Below are 581 nucleotides of genomic sequence, written 5' to 3'. Positions count from 1 at the left end.
CTTGTCTGCTATAAGTAGCCTTCATGTTCCCATTGTGCCCTTGTCGTGTTTTGATGTTGTAACCCGCTGTCGGTGAGTCTAGTCTGTTCATGCCTCGTCAAGTCAAGTCAAGTCTGTGTATCTTGTTTGGATTATTGTTTGGATGTTTGGATCACACTGTAAATAAAACTGCACGCTCACTACGCTCGCCTTCAGTGGACTGACTCGTTACAGAAAACACGACCCCCAAAATGAACCCAGCAGATCGTCTCGTTCGACTTCGCCAAGGAAGCCGGCCTATAGAGGATTATGTGGCAGACTTTTGTAAGTTGTGTCATTTGGTGGACTTTCATGACACTTTCCTGAAAGACATTTTTCGTTATGGTTTGGGACAAAATTTATCTCGTTTAATGCCACGCAATACCCCTCAATGGACTCTTGAAAAATACAAAGACTTTGCTCTGCAGTTGAGTGGATCTGTTTTCACTGTGGGTGTCATGGAGAAGGAACATGACACTTCCCAAAAGTTTGCTCACGTCATGCTTACCAAGCCATAGCCTGCTCACGTCATGTCTGCTACGCCAAAGCCTGCTCACGTCATG

The sequence above is a fragment of the Sinocyclocheilus grahami genome, unplaced genomic scaffold, assembly GCF_001515645.1.
Source record: "Sinocyclocheilus grahami isolate Dianchi unplaced genomic scaffold, SAMN03320097.WGS_v1.1 scaffold94.1, whole genome shotgun sequence".
In the NCBI taxonomy this organism is placed as follows: Eukaryota; Metazoa; Chordata; class Actinopteri; order Cypriniformes; family Cyprinidae; genus Sinocyclocheilus; species Sinocyclocheilus grahami.
Note: the sequence above shows the minus strand (reverse complement) of the source record.